Here is a 9605-nt window from a genome sequence, read left to right as displayed (position 1 = left end):
CGTCCTTAAGTAGGTTAATGATAAAAATAGAATTTTTAATGTGGAATGCTTCCTAATATATTTATCAATGTAATTTTTTTCTTTATTATGGCATGAGTGTTCAGATCCGAAAGATTCAAGATAAAAGTTTAATATTGACATTGTCCCTTCTCTCTTTTTCTCTCATTTTTTTATTTGGGCCTTCTTCTTTTTTTGGCCTCTTTTCTTTCTTTTCTTTTATTATTTTTTGTCTGGAGTCTCATCCCGACTTGTCGGGGAATCATAGTCTCCATCATCCTTTCCTCAATGGGACAATGCTCTAATAATGATGATCATCACACTTCTTTTTACATACAACTCAAGAATTACAACTCAATACTTAGAACAAAATATGACTCTATGTGGATGCCTCCATCGGTGTACCTGGATATGCAATGAATCAAGAGCGACATGTATGAAAGAATTCTGAACGGTGGCTCTGCCACAAATACAATGTCGACTACATGATCATGCAAAGCAATATGACAATGATGAAGCGTGTCATAGCAATGGAACGGTGAAAAGTTGCATGGCAATATATCTCGTAATGGCTATGGAAATGCCATAATAGGTAGGTATGGTGGCTGTTTTGAGGAAGGTATATGGTGGGTTTATGGTACCGGTGAAAGTTGCGCGGTACTAGAGAGGCTAGAAAATGTGGAAGGGTGAGGGTGTGTATAATCCATGGACTCAACATTAGTCATAAAGAACTCACATACTTATTGCAAAAATCTATTAGTTATCGAAACAAAGTACTACACACATGCTCCTAGGGGGATAGATTGGTAGGAAAAGACCATCGCTCGTCCCCGACCGCCACTCATAAGGAAGGCAATCAATAAATAAATCATGCTCCGACTTCATCACATAACGGTTCACCGTACGTTCATGCTACGGGAATCACAAACTTCAACACAAGTATTTCTCAAATTCACAACTAATCAACTAGCATGACTCTAATATCACCATCTCCATATCTCAAAACAATCATCAAGTATCAAACTTCTCTTAGTATTCAATGCACTTGCATGAAAGTTTTTATTATTCCCATGTTGTTCTAAAGGACTCTCAAAATAATATAAGTGAATCATGAGAGATCAATTATTTCTATAAAATAGAACCACCGTCGTGCTCTAAAATATGTAAGTGAAGCACTAGAGCAAAAACTATATAGCTCAAAAGATATAAGTGAAGCACATAGAGTATTCTAATAAATTCCAATTCATGTGTGTCTCTCTCAAAAGGTGTGTACAGCAAGGATGATTGTGATAAACTAAAAAGAAAAGACTCAAATCATACAAGACGCTCCAAGCAAAACACATATCATGTGGCGAATAAAAATATAGGTCCAAGTAAAGTTACCGATAGACGAAGACAAAAGAGGGGATGCCTTCCGGGGAATCCCCAAGCTTAGGATTTTTGGTGTCCTTTTATTTTACCTTGGGGGTGCCATGGGCATCCCCAATATTAGGCTCTTGCCACTCCTTGTTCCATAATCCATCAAAAGAATTCACCCAAAACTTGAAAACTTCACAACACAAAACCCAATAGAAATCTCGTGAGCTCTGTTAGAGAAAGAAAACAAAAGACTACTTTAAGGTACTGTAGTGAACTTGTTCTTTATTTGTATTGGTTTTAAACCTACTGTATTCCAACTTCTCTATGGTTTATAAACTCTTTTACTAGCCATAGATTCATCAAAATAAGGAAACAACACACGTAAAACAGAATCTGTCAAAAACAGAACAGTCTGTAGTAATCTGTAGCTAACGCAAACTTCTAGAACCCAAAAAATTCTAAAATAAATTTCTGGACGTGAGTAATTTATCTATTAATCATCTTCAAAAAGAATTAACTAAATATGACTCTCCAATAAAAATGGCAGCAATTCTCGTGAGCGCTAAAGTTTCTGTTGTTTGCAGCAAGATCAAAAAGACTTTCCCCAAGTCTTCCCAACGGTTCTACTTGGCACAAACACTAATTAAACACAAAAAACACAACCAAAACAGAGTCTAAATAAAATTTTTATTACTAAAAAGGAGCAAAAAGTAAGGAGTAAAAATAAAATTGGGTTTCCTCCCAACAAGCGCTATCGTTTAACGCCCCTAGCTAGGCATAAAAGCGAAGATAGATCTAGGTGTTGCCATCTTTGGTAGACAATCCATAAGTGGCTCTCATAATAGATTCATATGGTAATTTGACTTTATTTCTAGGGAATTGTTCCATGCCTTTCCTTAATGGAAATTGGAATTTAATATTCCCTTCCTTCATATCAATAATTGCACCAATCGTTCTAAGGAAAGGTCTACCAAGAATAATAGGACATGAAGGATTGCAATCTATATCAAGAACAATGAAATCTACGGGCACATAATTCCTATTTGCAACAATAAGAACATCATTAATCTTTCCCATAGGTTTCTTAATAGTGGAATCCATAAGGTGCAAGTTTAGAGAACAATCATCAAATTCACGAAAACCTAGCAAATCACACAAAGTTTTTGGAATCGTGGAAACACTAGCACCCAAATCACACAAAGCATAGCATCCATGATCTTTAATTTTAATTTTAATAGTAGGTTCCCACTCATCATAAAGTTTTCTAGGTATAGAAACTTCCAATTCAAGTTTTTCTTCATAAGATTGCATCAAAGCATCAACGATATGTTTAGTAAAAGCTTTATTTTGACTATAAGCATGAGGAGAATTTAGCAAGGATTGCAACAAGGAAATACAATCTATCAAAGAGCAATTATCATAATTAAATTCCTTGAAATCCAAGATAGTGGGTTCGTTGCTATTTAAATTTTTAACCTCTTCAATCCCACCTTTAACAATTTTTGCATCAAGATCTAAAAACTCCGAATTATTGGGACACCTTTTAACTAAAGTTGACTCATCTCCAGTCCCGTCATTATCAAGATTCATATTGCGAAACAAAAATTTAATAGGGGACACATCAATCACTTTTATATCTTCATCCTTATTATCATGAAAACTAGAAGAACACACTTTTACTAAACAATCTTTCTTAGCACGCATCCCAGCGGTTCTTTCTTTACAATCATCCATGGAAATTCTCATGGATTTGAGAGACTCATTGATATCATGCTAAGGTGGAATAGATCTAAGTTTCAAAGAATCATCATCAAGAGAAATTCTATCCACGTTCCTAGCCAACTCATCAATCTTAAGCAATTTTTCTTCAATCAAGGCATTGAAACTCTTTTGAGAACTAATAAATTCTTTAATATTAGATTCAAAATCAGAGGGCATCTTATTATAATTTCCATAAGAATTGTTGTAGGAATTACCATAATTATTAGAGGAATTACTAGGAAACGGCCAAGGATTAAAATTACCTCTATACGCGTTATTACCAAAATTGTTCCTACCAACAAAATTCACATCCATAGATTCATTATTATTCTCAATCAAAGTAGACAAAGGCATATCATTAGGATCAGTAGGAGCAATCTTATTAGCAAACAATTTCAATAAGTTCATTTCCACTCAAAACATTAATCTCTTCAATTGCATGCACCTTTTTACTAGTAGATCTTTCAGTGTGCCATTGAGAATAATTAACCATAATATTATCTAGGAGTTTGGTAGATTCTCCTAAAGTAATTTCCATAAAAGTACCTCCCACGGCCAAATCTAAAAGATTTCTAGAAGCAAAATTCAATCTGGCATAATTTTTTTGTATAATCATCCATAAATTCAATCCATGTGTAGGGCATTTACGTATCATTAATTTCATCCTCTCCCAAGCTTGTGCAACATGTTCATGATCAAGTTGCTTAAAATTCATAATATCGTTTCTAAGAGAGATGATCTTAGTGGGAGGAAAATACTTAGAGATAAAAGCATCTTTGCACTTATTCCATGAATCAATACTATTTTTAGGCAAAGACGAAAGCCAAGCTTTAGCACGATCTCTAAGTGAAAACGGAAATAGCTTAAGTTTAACAATATCATTATCCACATCTTTCTTCTTTTGCATATCACACAAATCAACAAAGTTGTTTAGATGGGTAGCGGCATCTTCACTAGGAAGGCAAGAAAACGGATCTTTCATGACAAGATTCAGCAAAGCAGTATTAATTTCACAAGATTCAGCATCGGTAAGAGGAGCAATCGGAGTGCTAATAAAATAATTATTTTTGGTATTGGAAAGGTCACACAATTTTGTATTATCTTGAGCCATCGTGACGAGCAAGCAATCCAACACACAAGCGAACAAGAAACAGGCAAAAGAGGCAAATTGGGAAAGAGAAGGGGAACAGAGAAGAGAGCGCGAATAAAACGGCAAGGGTGAAGTGGGGGAGAGGAAAACGAGAGGCAAATGGCAAATAATGTAATGCGAAGGATAAGAGTTGTGATGGGTACTTGGTATGTCTTGACTTGGCGTAGATCTCCCCGGCAACGGCGCCAGAAATCCTTCTTGCTACCTCTTGAGCACTGCGTTGGTTTTCCCTTGAAGAGGAAAGGGTGATGCAGTAGAGCAGCCTAAGTATTTCCCTCAGTTTTTGAGAACCAAGGTATCAATCCAGTAGGAGACCACGCGCGAGTCACCTCGTACCTACACAAACAAATAAGAACCTCGCAACCAACGCGATAAAGGGGTTGTCAATCCCTTCACGTCCACTTGCAAGAGTGAGATCTGATAGAGATGATAATAATAAGATAAATATTTTTGGTATTTTTATGATATAGATTGAAAGTAAATAAAGCAAAATAAACGGCGCCAGAAATAGTTTGTTGACGAGAGATTAATATGATGGAAAATAGACCCGGGGTCCATAGGTTTCACTAGTAGCTTCTCTCAAGATAGCATAAGTATTACGGTGGGTGAACAAATTGTTGTCGAGCAATTGATAGAAAAGCAAATAATTATGAGAATATCTAGGCATGATCATGTATATAGGCATCACGTCCGCAACAAGTAGACCGAAACGATTCTGCATCTACTACTATTACTCCACACATCGACCGCTATCCAGCATGCATCTAGAGTATTAAGTTCATAAGAACAGAGTAACGCCTTAAGCAAGATGACATGATGTGGAGGGATAAACTCATGCAATATGATATAGACCCCATCTTTTTATCCTCGATGGCAACAATACAATATGTGCCGTTTCCCTTTCTGTCACTGGGATCGAGCACCGCAAGATTGAACCCAAAGCTAAGCACTTCTCCCATTTCAAGAAAGATCAATCTAGTAGGCCAAACCAAACTGATAATTCGAAGAGACTTGGAAAGATAAACCAATCATACATAAAAGAATTCAGAGAAGATTCAAATATTATTCATAGATAGACTTGATCATAAACTCACAATTCATCGGATCTCGACAAACACATCGCAAAAGAAGATTACATCGAATAGATCTCCAAGAGAATCGAGGAGAACTTTGTATTGAGATCCAGAGAGAGAGAGAAGAAGCCATCTAGCTACTAGCTATGGACCCGAAGGTCTGAAGTAAACTACTCACACATCATTGGAGAGGCCATGGAGTTGATGTAGAGGCCCTCCGTGATCAATGCCCCCTCTGGCGGAGCTCCGGAAAAGGCCCCAAGATGGGATCTCTCGGGTACAAAAGGTTGCAGTGGTGGAATTAGGTTTTCGTGGTGCTCCTGGATGTTTGGGGGTATGTGGATATATATAGGAGGAAGAAGTACGTCGGTGGAGCAACGAGGGGCCCATGAGGGTGGAGGGCGCGCCTAGGGGGTAGGCGCGCCCCCTGCCTCGTGGCCTCCTCGATTGTTTCTTGACGCCCACTCCAAGTCTCCTGGATCACGTTCGTTGAGAAAATCACGTTCCCGAAGGTTTCATTCCGTTTGGACTCCGTTTGATATTCCTTTTCAGCGAAACACTGAAATAGGCAAAAAAACAGCAATTTGGGTTGGGCCTCCGGTTAATAGGTTAGTCCCAAAAATAGTATAGAAGTGTAAAAATAAGCCCGATAACATCCAAAATAGATAATATAATAGCATGGAGCAATCAAAAAATTATAGATACGTTGGAGACGTATCACTGGCTTGCCCGTTTTCTTGCTCCTCCTGTTCGGATCTTACCCCAGCAAGGTCTTCATTGTTTTCGGCATCGTCCGGAGTATTATTTTCTCCTTTGTCGTGTTGCTATCTTTACTGCGGCATGACTTAGAGCGGCGCCGCTGACGCCGATGTTTCGATTGTATCTTAGGAGGTTTATCCTCAACTGGATTTTCTTTGTCATCACCGCTATTCTCCTTTGGTGCATCCACCATGTACACATCGTACGAGGAAGTGGCCGTCCAACGTCCAGTGAAAGGTGGGTCCTGGGCCTCTTCTTCTCCAGCATCGTCGCCCATACCGTTGATGTCATCGGAGCCGTAATCGAGCATGTCAGTTAAGTCTTCGACAGTGGCTATAAAGTGGGTGGCGGGTGGGGGGCGAAATTCCCTGTCATCAGCTTCTAGTTCGAACCGAATATAGTTTGGCTGTGAGTCCCCCGCCAAGGACAGGTTCATTAATGAGCTTCGTAGATCGCCCAAAGGTGAGTGCTGGAATATGTCTGCGGCGCTGAACTCGAAGATCGATAAACGATCGAGTTCGGCATCCATGGACTCACATGGTTCGGAACTTACACCCAGAGACGAGTTCGGGGTTTCGGTGACACAAATATTGTGTGAGCTTAAGTCCATGTGCGGCTCCAACGCTGGTGAATCTGTGGCCTCCATGGTGGGGTTGAACCTCCAGTCCTTAGATGGCGTCGTACGCTCCGGATCTAAGGCCAGAGCAGTTACAGGAGCTATCTCCCGAGTGCGGTCCGATGACAGATTTAGGTCATGTTCATCGAGGTGACCAGGAGCGATCGCTGCGGTCTCGAATCCGGTGAAGATCAAATCTCCATGGATGTCCACGATGTAGTTCAAGCTCCCAGATCTGACCCGATGGCCAGGGGCGTAGCTATCGATCTGCTCCAGATGGCCAAGCGAGTTGGCCCACAGTGCGAAGCCGCCGAACACGAAGATCTGTCCAGGGAGGAAGGTCTTACCTTGGATAGCATCATTGTTGACGATTGAAGGGGCCATCAAACCTTTTGGGGACGACACAGTGGAACTCTCAATGAAAGCACCAATGTCGGTGTCAAAACCGGCGGATCTCGGGTAGGGGGTCCCGAACTGTGCGTCTAAGGTCGATGGTAACAGGAGACAGGGGACACGATGTTTACCTAGGTTCGGGCCCTCTCTATGGAGGTAATACCCTACATGTTTATTGATTGATCTTGATGAATATGAGTATTACAAGAGTTGATCTACCACGAGATCGTAATGGCTAAACCCTAGAAGTCTAGCCTGTATGGCTATGATAATGAATCTATCTCCCCTCCGGACTAAGTCCTCCGGTTTATATAGACACCGAGAGGATCTAGGGTTACACAAGGTCGGTTACAAAGAAAGGAATCTACATGTTTGGTCGCCAGGCTTGCCTTCCACGCCAAGGAGAGTCCCATCCGGACACGGGTGCAGTCTTCGGTCTTCGTATCTTCACAGCCCATCAGTCCGGCCCATGGCTAACAAGCCGGACGCCCGAGGACCCCTTAGTCCAGGACTCCCTCAATCATCATACCTAGTTCAATCTCATTACCGGCAAGTCTCTTTACTCGTTCCGTAATGCAACATCCCGCAACTAACTCATTAGTCACATTGCTTGCAAGGCTTATAGTGATGTGCATTACTGAGAGGGCCCAGAGATACCTCTCCGACAATCGGAGTGACAAATCCTAATCTCAATCTATGCCAACTCAACAAACACCATTGGAGACACCTGTAGAGCATCTTTATAATCACCTAGTTACGTTGTGATGTTTGATAGCACACTAAGTGTTCCTCCAGTATTCGGGAGTTGCATAATCTCATAGTCATAGGAACATGTATAAGTCATGAAGAAAGCAATAGCAATAAACTAAACGATCATAGTGCTAAGATAACGGACGGGTCTTGTCCATCACATCATCTTCTAATGATGTGATCCCGTTCATCAAATGACAACCCCACCTGACTCCCTCTCCCTCTCTCGGCCGTCGCTGCCACCGCCTCAACCCGTCTGTTAGGGAACGTAGTAATTTCAAAAAAAATCCTACGCACACGCAAGATCATGGTGATGCATAGCAACGAGAGGGGAGAGTGTTGTCTACGTACCCTCGTAGACCAGCAACGGAAGCGTTGACACAACATAGAGGAAGTAGTCGTACGTCTTCCCGATCCGACCGATCCAAGTACCGAACGTACGGCACCTCCGAGTTCTGCACACGTTCAACTCGGTGACGTCCCTCGAGCTCTGATCCAGCCGAGTGTTGAGGGAGAGTTTTGTCAGCACGACAGCGTGATGACGGTGATGATGTTCTACCGCTGCAGGGCTTCGCCTAAGCACCGCTACGATATGACCGAGGTGGAATATGGTGGAAGGGGGCACCACACACGGCTAAGGAACGATCACGAAGATCAACTTGTGTGTCATGGGGTGCCCCCTTGCCCCCGTATATAAAGGAGGGGGAGGGGGAGGTGCGGCCGGCCCTAGGGGTGCGCCTGGAGGAGTCCTACTCCCACCGGGAGTAGGACCCCCCCCCTCTTGCCTTGTTGGAGAAGGAAAGGGGAGGGGAAAAGAGGAAAGGGGGGCGTCGCCCCCCCCCCCTTCCTTGTCCTATTCGGACTAGGGGCGGAGGGGGTGCGCGGCCTGACCTAGCCGGCCCTCCTCTTCTCCCTTAGGGCCCATGTAGGCCCATTAACCCCCGGGGGGTTCCGATAACCCCCCCCCCGGTACTCTGGTAAAATCCGGATTTCACCCAGAACGTTTCCGATATCCAAATATAGGCTTCCAATATATCAATCTTTATGTCTCGACCATTTCAAGACTCCTCGTCATGTCCGTGATCACATCCGGGACTCCGAAGAACCTTCGGTACATCAAAACACAAAAACCCTAATTATGATCGTCACCGAACTTTAAGCGTGCGGACCCTACGGGTTCGAGAACTATGTAGACATGACCGAGACACGTCTCCGGTCAATAATAAATAGCGGAACCTGGATGCTCATATTGGCTCCTACATATTCTATGAAGATCTTTATCGGTCAGACCGCATAACAACATACGTTGTTCCCTTTGTCATCGGTATGTTACTTGCCCGAGATTCAATCATCGGTATCTCAATACCTAGTTCAATCTCGTTACCGGCAAGTCTCTTTACTCGTTCCGTAATACATCATCCCGCAACTAACTTATTAGTTGCAATGCTTGCAAGGCTTGAGTGGTGTGCATTACCAAGAGGACCCAGAGATACCTCTCCGACAATCGGAGTGACAAATCCTAATCTCGAAATACGCCAACCCAACAAGTACCTTTGGAGACACCTGTAGAGCACCTTTATAATCACCCAGTTACGTTGTGACGTTTGGTAGCACACAAAGTGTTCCTCTGGTAAACGGGAGTTGCATAATCTCATAGTCATAGGAACATGTATAAGTTATGAAGAAAGCAATAGCAACAAACTAAACGATCAAGTGCTAAGCTAACGGAATGGGTCAAGTCAATCAC

Source organism: Triticum urartu, chromosome 5A, assembly GCF_056163025.1.
Source record: "Triticum urartu cultivar PI428250 chromosome 5A, HENAU_Tu73, whole genome shotgun sequence".
Taxonomy (NCBI): Eukaryota; Viridiplantae; Streptophyta; class Magnoliopsida; order Poales; family Poaceae; genus Triticum; species Triticum urartu.
The sequence above is the reverse complement of the archived record's forward strand: the minus strand, read 5'-3'. Positions refer to the sequence as shown.